The sequence below is a fragment of the Micropterus salmoides genome, unplaced genomic scaffold (genome assembly GCF_014851395.1).
Source record: "Micropterus salmoides isolate LMB-PRFRI ecotype aquatic unplaced genomic scaffold, ASM1485139v1 Ms_hic_scaffold_4, whole genome shotgun sequence".
In the NCBI taxonomy this organism is placed as follows: domain Eukaryota; kingdom Metazoa; phylum Chordata; class Actinopteri; order Centrarchiformes; family Centrarchidae; genus Micropterus; species Micropterus salmoides.
Window position 1 is genome coordinate 12,273,136 of NW_024043372.1, and position 15,845 is coordinate 12,288,980.

Genomic DNA, 15,845 nt, shown 5'->3' on the forward strand with positions numbered 1-15,845 from the left:
GTTTAGCTTGTATGGAGCCACCTGCTGGCTTACTCTCAAAACTACAAGCAGTTTTAGTGGACTTTTTTTGGGACAGGTTACACTGGGTACCTCAGAGTGTGCTTTTTTTACCAAAGAAGAAGGGGGGCAAGGCCTGGTACACCTAGCAAGCAGAGTGGCAACTTTTCGATTTCAATTTGCACAGAGATATCTGACTGGTTTTAAATACCCAGTGTGGAAAGAGTTTGCAAGCAGCATTTTAAGGAGAGCAGACAGATTAGGACTTGACACTGCTTTGTTTTTAATGGATGTTGGTTATTTAAATTTGTCTGTATTGCCTGATTTTTATAAGGGAGTTTTTAAGGCCTGGCACCTTTTTAAGAAGAGACGGTTGGAGCCGTCAGTCTCCCTGTACTGGTTACTGAACGAGCCTCTGATCGGTGGATCCACAATGGACATACAGGACAGTGGTACACCAGGCCTCCATCACACACTCCGTTCGGCTGGCGTTACAACTCTCAGACGGATAGTGGATGTAGCTGGACCTGGTTTTATGAACACTGAGGCTGTGGCTGCACTAATTGGACTAAAATCTGTGCGTCACGTGAGGAACATTCTGAATGGTTGGACTAACAAACTAACAGCAGCGGATAACGAGCTGTTGAGGATGTACTGGAAAGGTGGAAGCTCCGGACGAAGAGGACCCTTTTCCAGAGTTGGGACTGGTACCCAATCTTGACTGTTGTTCCAGTCTATTGTTGGATGTCAGGCATCAGAAGGTCCCAGATCTGCACACGGTGACGGGTAAAATGATTTACAGGTGTTGTGTGAAGGTGTTGTAAAAACAAGTTAAATGGTAGAAGTGACACAGTGTGGAGGGAGAAACTGGGGGTTAGTAACGCTGTGAAGCCCACCTGGAGAGTCGTTTACAAACTTCCTTTAAAGAAGCGTACAGGTGACTTACAGTGGAGAATATTACATGGGGCTGTTGCAGTGAATTCTTTTATCTCTGTGATTAATCCCTCTGTCTCTGACGGCTGTCCTTTCTGTGGGCTGCTGGAAACTGTTTTTCATTGTTTTTTAGAGTGCAGCAGACTGGGGGAACTGTTCAATGTGTTGGGGTGCTTGTTTTCTTCTTTTAATGAAGTGTGGTCTAACACTGCTTTTGTTTTTGGAGCAGGTTACAGGAAGACCAATGCAACAAAGTGGCAACTGTTAAATTTTATTTTAGGAGAAGCCAAACTGTCCATATACTTGAGTAGGAAGAAGCAGATAGAAGGACGGCTGTGTGGAGACGTAGTCCCTGTGTTCACCTCTCTGGTCAAAGCCAGAGTGTTAGTGGATTTTAAGTTCCATCAGCTGATGAACAGCTTGGATGTGTTTGTACGTCAGTGGTGTTATGATGATGTCATCTGTTCTGTGGTGGATGAAGAAGTAAGTTTTAGTCGTGTTTTCAGCTAATTTGATGTTTTTATTCGTGTGGAAGGTTTTTCTTTTTTCTAAATGTCAACCGGTTTTGATTCTCTGACTTATTGAGTGTTGCTATGTTTGTGAATCAGTGATGTTTTATTAAAGTGGTTTTTAAAAAGTCAAAAGTCTCTCTTTCTCTTTCGGTCTCTCCTTCCAGTGCGGGGGCAGGCGGTCAATAAGGTACACTGAGAGAAAGAAGTGTTAAAAGAGTGTGTTGTTTTAAAGATTAAAACAATATTTCAACATTTTGGGAAATAGTGTCAGTAACTCCAATGATAACAAAATCTGCCTACCAGCACCACTAAAGCTCCTGATTAACACATTACGTCTCCTATTAGTATTAGAACAAAAAGTGAAAACCTAGAAAACCACAAGTGTGGTTTTTATGAAAAAATATGACCTATTTGACATTTTGGTAAACTGTAAGCTAAACATGATGCTAAAGCCAGCCAGCAGGCAGTTAGCCTAGCTTAGCACAAAAACTAGACACAGGGGATACAGCTAGTCTGGCTGTGGCCAAAGTAAAAAAAAAAAGCTAAGCTAACTGCCTCCTGGGCACTGCTTCATATCTAACGGATAGACATGAGGTGTCAACATTCTCATCTAACTAGCAAAATTGTCAAAGTATTCCTTTAACTGTTTTAGAATTTTTTTATATTTATCTGACGCTTTTATCCAAAGCGACTTGCAATTGGTATATATGTCAGAGGTTGCACGCCTCTGGAGCAACTCGGGGTTAAGTGTCTTACTCGGGGACACATTGGTGGATGTGTCACAGTGGGGAATTGAACACAGGTCTCTCACACCAAAGGCATGTCGCTTATCCACTGCACCATCACCACCACATGTTTAATGAATTTCTCTTCAAATTTGCACTCTGTCTCTTGGGAAATTCCACATACAAGTCTACTGGGATTTCTTATTATTCTTATTTTCATTCTCATTTTCTTTTTTGTCAACTGTGTACCTTTCATTTTCAGTCATTTTGTTTGTTGGCTCGTGGTAACAGCAGTCTGGCATAATGTAAATTTATGTCAAGAAAAGACAGGATGACATCCGTAGCGTAGCTGCATCTTGACTGAATCCACTGGAGCATGGGCTATATGACCCTGAGGGATCAGGGATCTGTACTTAATCTGCATAATAATGCTTTTATCACATCAGTGATTGCTATTGCTATCAGGAGGGGGATTTTGCCGTTGATAAATGCATGCTGCTCATGAAGTTATAAAGTAAAACAAACAGTGCCTCCTGTGCACTCTGTTATCGAGGCTGACAAAGTTCCACTGTGTGTGGACTGACTGTGCACAGCTTGCTAAAAATTATGACTCAAAAATGAACTTGCAGATTTTTAAATTATACAACTGCAGGACATTAACTATGGCTGACATTTGTACCCAGAACTGTCTGTTTGATGTAAAGTCATGCTCCATGCTTCATTTGTTTATTAATTAATTTAGTTTTTGTTTAATACAGTCATTTTATTAAAAGATAATTGGGGGTTCATCAGAACTTGTGTCTTATTTTGTAGTTTTGGCCATCATTCTTATCTGTAATAACATTGTACTCCATCGCAGTTCACAAACCAACTTCCTGGTTTTACCTACCGTACTTGCTGTAGTTGTATGCATGTGCAATTTTCCTCTGTAATGAAGGATTATTGCAGACCTTCTTGGTTGCTCTTACTATCAGTTTTAACTCTAAATGAAGTGGCTAAACCAATGGCTTGTTCACAGCCTGTCATCTGACTGCTATTATTCCTTGCAGTATCTGGCTTTGTTGTAGGGATGTGGCTGTGTTAGCAATTTGGCGAGTACAGTGTATCATGAGCACTGGCTAAAGCAACAAAACTAAGATCATAATAATCCTTTACTTTAACATGCTTGTATAGCTTTTCTTGAGGGAGATTGTTTCATACCTGTTCCTGCTTAACACTCATAAGGCTGCACATATTTTTGCCTCTCATTCACCCATTCACACACCTATGGCAACAAGCTACCATGCAGGGCGCTGGCCTGATCATCAGGACATGCTCAAGAACACTTTGACACATTTTGACAGGAGGAGTCAGCGTTTCGACTGCCAACCATCTACCTGCTAAGCCACATTCACCTCTATGTAATGCAGTCTCTTCACCCACAAGCCAGTTCCTCCAACAGGGTGCTGCCACTCTTCTGTGTCTTCCTTTGTCTGTAAACTCTTTTGTTTTCTTTATAATATACAATTTAATCTTCCCAGTACGCCAGACCATTAGGAATACATCAAACTAATTATTTTCTTTTTAAATAATTAAAATAACTTTAATTAATGTTTATTTCAAAAAATGTTACTTCCATCATTTCCCACACGGAGAGTGGTCTTATTGATAACAATCTACTTTTGCATACATCATCAAGAGGATATAAAGTACTGAGCAGAGTGAAGATCTTGAAGATCAAGATCAAAATCACACACACTCCTGCGCAAGTTTTGACTTTCAATGATATTCACTGGAAAATAGGTGCGCAGCTTTAGTTTTAAAATTTAAAAGATGTCCTCATTTTGACTTGTTATTGCTAGATGGAATGAATACAAATTACTACATCTGTTTGTTTTTACTTCACCTTGATATTACCACCACTATCCACAGTATCCACAGAAGTGTTTTGCCAATACATTCTGTGGCTTAAACACCTTGCCCTGGCATCATCCACCCATCTAAAATCATCTTACATTATCATACAGTATCAGTTTCAAAATTCCCCAGGTCACAGTTTGCCAGAGAGAAGACAGCACCAGAGGCGGGGGACAGCAGGGAAACAGGCAAGAGGACTCAGAGATGGTATAATCACCACGAGTAATGAACACTCCACAAGAGCAACAATAACAACAGGAGGGCTAAGCTCCACATCAAAGAGGATGTCTTTTTGTCCTTGATGTAGTACCATATCCTTCCATACAGTAGACGTATTTATTTGTGCTTGCAGGTCCAATATCATGCACAACTTGACATGTTGCTAAAAAAGGTGTGATCAGTCTTATATGTTAATTCACGATTCAGTTCTTCTGTTGTGGCATTAATAGACCGTTTTAAAGTCCTAATAATATAACACAAGACACAAAGGCTTCCCTTCCCTCATCTCTCTGTTTTGTCAGTGGAACTGCTCATTCAGCCAGTAAGATTATCCACCAAAAACATCAATAATAAAACTACAAGGCATCTTATATCTCTGTATGCTGATTATGTTATACTTATTGTTTCTGCTGTTCCTATGCTCAACCAGTTTGGTCAATAAATTATTGCCCCTTTTTTATATCTGTAAAGCAGCAAGCACTGATGACAATAGTATTTATAAGCACATTTACCAAAGTCCAGATTTAAGTTGCTCTCAATGTACTAGCACATAGAACAATTTACATGAAATCTATCTTTTTTCTAATCTTTTTTTTTCTTCTACAAAGTCCAGTTGCCCTTGACCTTTGTTGGATATATGTCTATACAGTGTTTACAGTGTGTAGGATTTTGGCAATGATGGATAATACGTACATGTTAAAGTGTGTTGCAGGTTTATTGACACTATCGGACAAAACTGACACAGCTCCAAAAACACTGAAACCTACAATTCCCATAATGCAACTCCATTGCATCTTTTTGTTAGACCCTCTCTGTCTGCTAAATGCTCACATACTCCAGTGCTGTGGTTGGTAACATGGGTTATCTTTGTTTGCATTTTTACATTTGGTAAGTGTGCTTACGGTACGAGCTTTAGTGCTGTCTTGTGTAGGATTGGCAACAGTTTTGGTTGTGCACATGTTGGAGTTGGGGCTCACTGTGGTAGGATGATGGAACGTTTCTCCTTTGGGATTTGTTCATAATATCTTGGTAGTGTTGCAGTGAACATGTTTAGAGCAGTTGTCTCGGGGGCACATCGATGGACTCGAGGGGGTCGCTGTTTGTGCAGTTGCCTGTCTCGCTCCAGTGGCTTTTAGTGCATAAGTACCCACTGTAAGTAACTTTATGAAGATTAGGGTTGAGATTAATAAGTTTCTGGGGAGGTAGTTAGTGGGATGGCTCTGATTTTTATTGTTTTTACACACCAGATACGGTCCTGTTATGGCCACTGTTGCTACCTTTGTTCAGTCTCCATCTGATGAGCTTTTGAATAGTTGTACAAAAGATGAACTTTTGAAGCTCATTGAGCATTATGATAATGTGGGAGAGAGATGGTTAAAGGAGGAAATTAAAGGAGTGTTGAGGTCTGCTTTAATGGAAAAGGGTATTTTGCCAGCTACAATGCAGAGTCGAGGTGATAATGTCGGTGAGTCTGTGGTTTCCCCTACAGTAGCTTTAACTTTTGAGCAGCAAAAAGAATTGTTGCTGTTGCAAATGGAAAGGGATAAATTAGGCATAGTAAAGGAATCGCTAAGGCAGTCACTGGAAAGGGAAAAACTATGTTTCAGATAATGCGACCAGTAGAGCTGTTGGTCACGCCTCTAAATTTTCTTGGTCTGGTTGAGGAACTATAATGCCAGTGGGAAAGTGTTATCCATCTGGGTTAGTGTCTGCGACTTGGTGGGTTGGCCAGCTAGCTTTGGTAACATACATTAAGTGCTATAGCTCATACTTTGATTAGTGTGAGTTTTGTTGTAGTTTTGTTTCGTTGCGTTGTGCGTCTTGGGATGACTTGGTTGGCTAGTGAGCTTTTGTTTGGAGGAAACTTTTGTTGTGCTACTTTGGTTTAGCACTTCTGTGGTAATTCCAGTTTTGTGTGCATTTGGTTGCTGGAAGTTTTTTATGTTATGACTAGCAGAAGGCCAGTATAGGTTGGACATTAGGTATATCAAAGGCAAAGATAATATTATGGTGGATGCCTTGTCCCATGCTCCTTTGTAACTCTTGCAACTTGACTAATACTACTTCAATACTGTCCTCTGCTGCCTCTATCTGTGTAGAGGTGTTTTGGTAAGGGGGTTGTACGTAAGCTGAGCACCTCTTATCTTAAACACCTTAAGTTGTTAAGACTATGTATAAATGTAAAAAGATAATGTTCTTTGGTAAAGTCCAGGGTAGGGGTCAACTGGTAATCTGCACCTTTGGGGCCGTAATGTAAATTATTTATTTATTTAAATAAATATTTATTTAAAATAGGCCAACGACCGGCCCATAAACCACAGACAGCGGCCCATTGGGTAATTTTCTATACTGACACTCAGCTGGCCCAATCACATCTCTTACTGGCACCCTCCCCCTCTACTCTCTGTTTCTTGCGTTGCGACCAAAAAAACAAAGTCTTCAGACGGATGCCACCAAATCATTGGTACCCATCTCCCAAGCATCAGTGATAACACGGAGCCCAAAGGATACTAAAGTACCTATCCCAGCCACAGCCTGTTCACCCAGCTGCCTTCTGGGAAGAGATATTCCCCTAAGCTATCAGACTCTTAAACTCTAATTCATCCTCAGCACTGCTCCAGTAATGATGTTTATTTCTGTTATTTTTCATAATTGATTCTTTATTAACGTATATTGTCTGCTATGTAGCAGAAGGGAGTTACAAAACTCGATTTCACTCTACAACTTGTATTGTGACAATAAACCTACCTACCTACCTAAATGCGCGAAAATGATGTTTGCTACCTAGGCTGCAGTAGCTTCAACAACATCAGCTGCAGTACCCAACATAGTGCAGGCACAGGCATGTGAAAGAATAAAGGAGAGCCATGGCCCCTGCCAGGCAGAGGAGGCAGCGAAGCAGAGGGACAGAGTCACTGTGACAGGGTCGAGAAAGCAGGAGGAGAGTGGAGCTGAAGTGGTAAGCATGGAGTAGCTCAACCAGTAGGGAGGGAGCAAGGAGGTAGGGTCATAGGTGTCATTTACACTGGGGACACTGGGGATATGTCCCTACCACTATTTGAAAGCATTTGATAGAAATGTTCTAAAAAAAACTGCTGGTGATCCCTCACCCATATACAGCGCTGCATAAGCTATTTGACAAGTGTCCTAATGGCTGAGGTGAGGTTATTTTGTCAGCATCGCATTGGCTAATCTCACACTGCTGTGAAAATGACTTGTAGGCTACTTGTACATGTTATATGGAAGCATGTTGCATTTGTGAGGGGGGTCCGACCGATTCTGGTGGGCTGCCTGGGCCAAAAATGCCAGGGCTGTTTTTTTGTCTCAGTCCAGCCCTGGTCCAGGGTAGGAACCCTGTCTTATGGGGGAGAGTGTGACGGCGAGCAGGCGAGGCTCAGGTGGCTAGAAAGGATCCTGTGTCTCCCTCTTGTCTCCCTCTTCTCCTGGCCTGCCAACTGATTCTGTTCTGTCTGTTTCTTTGTGTTTTACACCCATACACTCCACTCACACATACACTGCATACATTGTGATCTGGCAGACACCTACAATTGTATATTTTACTTAATTTACTTATTAAAATATCTAGTATTATTTTCAGACTGTGTGGTTTACATTTTTTGTCACTTCCAAAAAAAAACAAAAACAAAAAGCAGATACACTTAATAAGGTTAGGTAAGGTAAGACTATTATTATTACAGACCATCACATGTGTACTGCATATTGGTGCATTAGAAAAAGTAAACTCTATAAATGGGGCACAGGTTTTAATATACTTTTCCCGAGAGCTATTACAGTTGTATCTCAACTTCTCCGGTGGAATCATAGAGAGTACTTCTTTGACCCAGAGCATAAAACAAGGCAGGTTTCACAGGTTTTCAGTGCAGAAGGATTAGCCTTAGTGCTCTGGGCAAATGCTATGGCATTTGTAATATTGCTTGCCCGGTGAACATTAAATTGGTGTTCTGACGCAGACACCCCAAAGACCGCAAATATGGGAGATCTACCACCCTATCACAAATGTGAGCGACTGCTTCACAAATCCCCACCCAGAAGCTACCTAATGAAATGCACAACTAGAACATGTGACCAAGTGTAGCAGGGCTGTGGTGACATCTCGAAGTACGACTTTAAACTGAATTAAATTAGGGATGTAACACAGGTTTTCTACTACAAACATGTTTCATTTTTATCAGTCTAAAGCTGACTCCAGCATAACCCTACTGACATTATCCTCATTATCTTGTGAGGTAAAGAGGACATAATACAACACAGGCTGAATTGTTGATGAGTAAACTGATCTTCATGAGTAGAATCAGTAGAACCCCCTTTTGATGTAAAGTATGTAAGTCATGAATTTTATCAGTATATAATGTCTGATAACTTTCTCAAGTTGTGCTTTTGCACAGTATGCACAGTCCAATAGATGGCAGCAAACTAGCTTACTTCCCATTAGTCAGTCGTTCAACACACTTACTTTCCTCTTGGAAATAAGGGTCCCACAGACATTTGAATCTCTGTGTAAGGTCCTTCAGTTTGATAAAAATCTTCCTCCAATTTCCAAAAGTCCATGAAACAATAATGTGTATAGAAACCATATAGATCTTGAGTATAGCTGATGTGTATGCATATATACACTGCTCAAAAAAATAAAGGGAACAGCACAATGTAACTCTAAGTCAATCACACTCCTGTGAAATCAAACTGTCCACTTAGGAAGCAACACTGATTGACAATCACTTTCACCTGCTGTTGTGCAAATGGAATAGACAACAGGTGGAAATTATAGGCAGTTAGCAAGACACCCCCAATAAAGGAGTGGTTCTGCAGGTGGTGACCACAGACCACTTCTCAGTTCCTATGCTTCCTGGCTGATGTTTTGGTCACTTTTGAATGTCTACAACCTACACAAGTGGCTCAGGTAGTGCAGCTCATCCAGGATGGCACATCAATGTGATCTGTGGCAAGAAGGTTTGCTGTGTCTGTCAGCGTAGTGTCCAGAGCATGGAGGCGCTACCAGGAGACAGGACAGTACATCAGGAGACGTGGAGGAGGCCGTAGGAGGGCAACAACCCAGCAGCAGGACCGCTACCTCCGCCTTTGTACAAGGAGGACATCAACGTTGGATCGGCCTGTAGTGTGGTTTTCCACTTTGATTTTGAGTGTGACTCCAAATCCAGACCTCCATGGGTTGACAGATTTCCATTGATAATTTTTGTGTGATTTTGTTGTCAGCGCATTCAACTATGTAAAGAAAGGAGTATTTTAATGAGATTATTTCATTCATTCAGATCTACGATGTGTTATTCTAATGTTCCCTTTATTTTTTTGAGCAGTGTGGTTAAAAATAATCTACTCTTAAACTATGTAAATTATTTGTATGTCATTAGAAAATAAGTATTATGGCTATGTATACTCTTCAAATACAATTTCATTTCAACTGTGTTTGTTCTTACTGTAAAATAAAAAGGAAATGTTCTCTCCAGTGTGGTAATTCATCATGTAAGTCTCTCCTGTATACTTTCACTGACTGCCGGGAGAATTGGGGGTGCTATTACAGGTTAGGATCCACTGTAAAACAATCTGTGTAACAGTGCAGTGACTTTATAAAAGGCACACACTGACACATGCGGCAGATCCAAGAGACAGCAAAGCATCACAACTTAGAGGTGCATCATTAATGCAATTTATAAATCCTCTTCATAATGTGTAGCAGGTCAAAACCTGCATAAGCAGAAGAGAAGTCTCATTAATCTGCTTAGTATTACAGCTTTAGATTTGTGGCATCGTGCCAAAAATGTCCTAATTGGAAAGATGGAGCACTGAAACACTCAGCAAAGTAATACTTTAATAAAGTTCAAGTGTTCAAAAAGAGGAAGCAGATTACTTGGCAGGAATTGTTTTGTTTTTCTCACTATTTTCAGTACCAGCACATAGGTAAGGTATTGTTTGCTCGATTGATTAACTTAATTATTACAGTGGGTAAATTGTTTGCTGTGTGGATGCAAAATGTAACATACATGCACTAAGACAGTACAAAACAGTAAACAGACCATCAAAAAAAGACATGTCCCAATCCCATTCTACATAATTGTTCTTAGACGATTTCTAGTATATAATGTGTTCACACTGGAAAAGTGTCTAAATAAATGCATAATGCATTTTTCAGTTTGCTCTGCTGGGCTGTTAATGAATACTATATTATACTCTTACAATGCACTGCACAAAGGAAACAGAGGAGCTGCTCACAGCTGTAAAAATGGTCATTTGAAATGATAAAATCTTAGGAAAGACATTTTGCTTTGTGAAGTATAACTTACTGTGACATTTCAAAAGTCACAGTTTGATTGATGTCTGAGCATTGTGTAATTTCCTGTTAGTATAAAGCTTTTTAGCATGTAGATCTTTTTTGTGTACTAACTGCTGATATTATGGCGATTAGTAGTACAGGATTATTATGTAATGTGAATTTGGGACACAGCTAATGCCATGGCAGACACCCACAATAAAATGCAATGCATGGTCCTGCAGCGCAAAATCCATCCATCCAACCATCGTCAACCGCTTATCCTGCGTACAGGGTCGCGGGTGCAGTGCAAATCAAAGTACAAAATTATGTTGAAGATGAAAGTTAACCTTTATAAGACAAAATAAAGGTTTATCATTGCTTAGAAACCCCTTTGCTGCCTGACTGCAAAAAATCTGACTCTGAAGATACCCATAATGGTCTCAAACAGCTTGGAGTCTTCTTTCTATATCTGGAAATTACCGCCAGCAACAAGAGAGATTGTAAAGCATTTTGTAGCAAATATGGTAACACAGCATGAAACGCTAGGAAAAAGGAATTACCCGTTTTCTATGATAAGTATGAGATGTCTGCCTGGATATCGTTGAAAAAATCTTGAATCCTCTAAGATTCTAAGTGGTTTAATATCATTTGGAGAATTGTTAACCTTAGATGTGAGGGACTATACGTGTATGTATCAAAACACTGGTGAACAAAACATTAAAGATCAAGCTTTGTTGTATAGACTCTGGACGTTTTTATGGAATTCTGTTCATAAGGTGTAGGATTCCTGTCTGGAAACTGACTCCAGAGCTGTTGCTCCAGAAAATCAGTTGGAGTAACATTTCGATGCACGAATATTACATTACACTTTCATCCCGCCTGCAAATCAGTCACACTGCTGTTACTGATACTGTACTATCAAAGCTTAACTTCACTTGTTACACCTCCTTTGCCATTCTGCGGCCATCTTCCTCTCTCTCTCAACTGTCCCCCCACCCTGATATTTATTTCTTCAGGGAAGGTTTGCTGGGTACTCATTCACTTGTCAGAATCTACCTGTTTGATGTCTTGTGAAAACACCAGTCTATTGGTATTGGCTGCCGAGCAGTTTCCCCAGAGAACACAGGGGTCAAACGTCCTACTCAAAGCCAAGTTGACGGAAAGCGGTTTGCTTTCTAGGTTTGCCAATGATCTTATTCTGGTCACAGCCAAGTTGCTGTACACTTCAGAACAGCACCACCCACCCATAAAAGATCCTGTCTCTTCTCATATGTAGTGGGATCATGGTGAGGTTAGAGATGCTGCTCTACAGATACATCACCCACACCCTGACATTTGCCGTATCTTTTATCTGACAGCCCTGTAATACTCCTGTTAGACTGACTTTTAGTCAGCACCCATACTTCCTCACATAAATCTGCTCTCATCAGTATTCATTTATTGATTTCATCCCTGTCTCATTTTCATCATCAGTTAAATCTTCCTCATACACACAGCCGCGAATATATGGCTTGTGGATACTGTGGGTTTATACATAGAAACAGAAACTGAATGTATAAAATATCAGCTGCAGCTGCTTGATATTGATTTGCAGCACTGTTATATAATCCATATCTCAGTTATTTCAAAGCCTAAGGATTACTTTCAAACTTATTAATAGTTTTTACCTGGATTGACCTCGTCAGAGATACGAGTCTGTTTCTTTCTCACAGTGAGGATATGTTTTATAGCACATAAGTAGAGGATTAGGGAACAATCAAACACAGAGGCTCCAATGTGTAAAACATTGCTTCATATTCTGACTTAATATCAGGGACATTCACCGTTATGGATACATTTGATGCAGTAGCAGTGTTTATTGAATGTATATGTGTATTGTTTAAGGTTTAATGTGTTAATGCATGTTTTAATAGGTAATCAGTCCACAGCAGAGGCTAAAAGTAATCTGTAGTTAATTCACTAAGAGTAAACATTTAAGGCAAAAAAATAAACAATGATGTTTTTTGGTTTAAAGGATGATAAAAGTAAAGGTGTAAATCAAAATGGGACAGTAACATGCTAGAAAAAACTAGAGCTGGAAGGTCAGAAAACACTTATGGGGTCAGTTAAATTACTCTAAGCCAGACCTATCTTACCTTTCCTTGTTACATCAACAAAGCCCCTTTAGAAATATTCTCAACACAATGGTCACAATAATTACACATGCATGAATCCAAGGCAATCCATGGAAATTGTGCTTTTTTATAGGGGTCGGCTAACCTTGTGTACACCATATCTCTTCTTCTCTAAGGATTTTGATCCCCTCCCATCTCCCCTTCCCCTCACTGAAATCAATAAAGGCAGGACATGAAGCAACGTCACAGTTATATTTAACAGCAAACATGCCTTTGAACTGGTTGCCCTATCCATTACGGAAAAGGGAGGGATTTATATGTATAATAAATAGGGAGGGAGATATGGAACCTGCACCCAGGGTCCGCTGTAGAAGGCGTTTTTGTTCTGCCCTGGAGGTTCTGGCTGTCTCACTATCTGTCTGGGCTCCAAATTCTCATGTGCCAGAGCATGATCAAACACATTCAAATGCTTGCATTTGCCTGGGCTTCTCCTGCATCTTATTAGTCGGTATTGCTCTTGGCGACCTTGAGAATTGCTTAAAATTCATAGGAACAGACCAGGATGTCAGAATGTGTTTTGGTTGTTTGCTCTCTACTGTAAAAAGCCGTTTTGCAAACAGTTTAAACCTTAAAGGTCACAGATGATGGATAATTATTACACGCTAATGGTTGTAGGTGTATGGCTACTGTTCCGGATAAAAGAGCGAGAGCATCAGATCAATGTGAAATAAGAGATTCTGGTGCAGAGATTTAACAGATGCCAGAGGACATGCGTTAAGTGAAGCACGTCAGTAGCAACTAAAAACACTAATCTCATTCATCTCGAGGTCATCCATGGAGGTTAACATGGACTCATTTTTTTTCCACTGACCTCACTGTGGGGAGAAACTGAGAAAAGCCATGCACCTACAGTCTTGTATGGTGGTTAAATAAACCTGAAGAGTAACATTAAACCGGTCATCCAGTGTCATAACTGTTTTGTAATAGGTTAAAGTGAAATGTGAGGTATTTTATTTGAGGCATAAATGTTTAGGAAAGAGAGAAAATGTACATTCAGTCATTGTGGAATCAGATCATATTTCTAGAGTAGCTATCTTTAATGATACCTTTAAAGACAAATAATCACATCTGGTCACTCAGATGGTGAAAAAAAAAAAAAAAGATCATTAAAAATGATTTCCAGGTTTATTTTCTTGGTAACATTTGGCACTCATGTTCACATTTGAACTTATTTCAACTCAATTATGTTTATGCTCAGTTCAGTCACAGCAAGGGGGAGTTTAGGAACACTTTTGTTGGTGTATATTGGAAATATTTTGCAAGTTTCGAGTTATTTTGATTTATTGCATTGTAAATATTGAGGTGGTTAGCAAACTTGTTCTCTAGTGTCTATTTGTAGCTATTTTGGGGTGATGTGTTGTGTATCCTTAATGTGTTAAAAGGGTTTGGCCAGCCAGTATACATCTCCCTCCTGTGTGTCATTTAGGGAGGTCAACTTGCTTGATCAGTTGTTCAGTTTTGTTACAGTTCCGTTTGCTGTATTTTGTGTTGTGTTCTGTTTTGTTGAATATTACATTTTTCTTGCTTTATTTTGTATCTAAAATATGAGTCCTCATTTCTGCTTGGCCAGTCCACTTACTGGCTTTTCCAAGCTGTCCGCTGTTTATTGTTCTGGTCCAAGCTAACAGATCTCATCAACTTCGCGTCTATACGCAGCAGACAACTTCTTTCAGCAAAACATCTCTGATAAACTTATTGTGTGCTGCCTGCTTAGCACCAAACAGCCAGATATTTCCTTCAGGTGCAGACTAAGAATAGATCTAAGAAAATTGTGATTGTTGGGCTTTCATTGATCAGGTGACCAGGAAAAAAAACTCAAAATAAATGTTAATGTTTTTCCATGTCTATTGGATATATCCTTAAATAAGCAATGTTCTGCTAACCCGTTCGCCATATCAATCTGTAAATTAATATGTTAGCATTGTGTTATAGCTTGTTGTGCTGCCCTCAAGTGGCAGAAAAACTTATTGCAGGTTTAATTCCAACAACAGTAAAGATTTATCCCCCTAAACTTGAGATCTGTATGGATGATTTCTTTAATTCAGCCATTGAACTACAAGACTGTAGAATCATTCAGGAGGACATCATCCATCACAATTCATATTTCTGAAGAACACATTCCAACACAACCATATGCACAGATCTTTTATTATTACAAACATCAGAATATGCTTTGTGCACTAAAATGAAAACACTACTGAATGCATCTCATTAACACAATCCTTACATTTAAAATCAGAATTAAAATTATTATGGTAGATGTACAGCACTAGTCATTAAAGCTAGGGTATGCACTGTTGGAGAAACTAGCAGAGACAGCTAGATTTTGTAAGTATGCAACCAAAAAAAGCAGGCAGGCAGGCAAGTGCTTATTACAGTCCTGTGACAGATCTGGATTTGTTTTTCTTTCATTTTTGTGTCAGAGCATTTTATTTATTGATTGTAGTTTAAATGTTAAGAGAATTTCAACAAATATTAAAAAACCCAGCTTTAATTTATCTATAAAAAAAAATTCTTGAAGTTAAATATTTTATAAATTTGGAGTGGGTGAGACTGTAGTGTTTCATATTTACATCATGTTGTGTGGTTAGACCACCAACCTGTGCCATAAGAAGATTTCTAAGGCTAAAGACAACATTAAAAATTAAATGCCCAAGCAGAACTGTGAATGTATGTACATAAAATACAGTTTTGATATTTGCCATAGACAATCAGTCAGAGTGGGGAAGTTTCATTACAATCATGACATGATTTTGCTGGTGAGGATAAGTGAAAGGCACACAAGACAGAGACTGGATGTTACACTGCTTTCCAGGATGAGAGAGGTAAACCATCCAATGACAAAAGATACACTTTAAAGATCTACTATTTACACAATAATTAACAACTAATTATGGAATGATTAAACCGGATTTTGACAACAGAGTTGGATTTGGATCAAAGCCCTCATTTCCGTATGAATATTACCATATTTACTCACAACTGGCCTGTGTGTGTGTATGTGTGTACACAATTGTATCATTTGTTCACAGATGTGAACAAATGATACAATTCCACACATTTCCATTTCAAAAACATCAAGTAATCCATCAGCAGTACTTCA